Genomic DNA, 299 nt, shown 5'->3' on the forward strand with positions numbered 1-299 from the left:
GCACAGCAGAAACCAACACGACATTATAAAGCAAGTATCCTCCAATAAAAAATAAAATTAAAAAATCAGCAAATAAGACATGTATCTCAAAAAACAAATCCTATAAGGCATCTACTACTCTCTTCTTTCAGAAATTCTGGCTTTAGGCTTGTTAGTTTTTCTAAGCAGATCTTAGCATCAGTGAATTGCTTCCAATTTTTTTTTTTTTCACTTGAAGTATTGTTTTGAGGTATTAACTTTCAGGTTAATGTAGGGGAAAATGACATCTTCATGTTAAGTCTTCCTGTTTTCTTACACAA

The sequence above is a fragment of the Bison bison genome, unplaced genomic scaffold (assembly GCF_000754665.1).
Source record: "Bison bison bison isolate TAMUID 2011002044 unplaced genomic scaffold, Bison_UMD1.0 scf7180017864329, whole genome shotgun sequence".
Classification (NCBI taxonomy): Eukaryota; Metazoa; Chordata; class Mammalia; order Artiodactyla; family Bovidae; genus Bison; species Bison bison.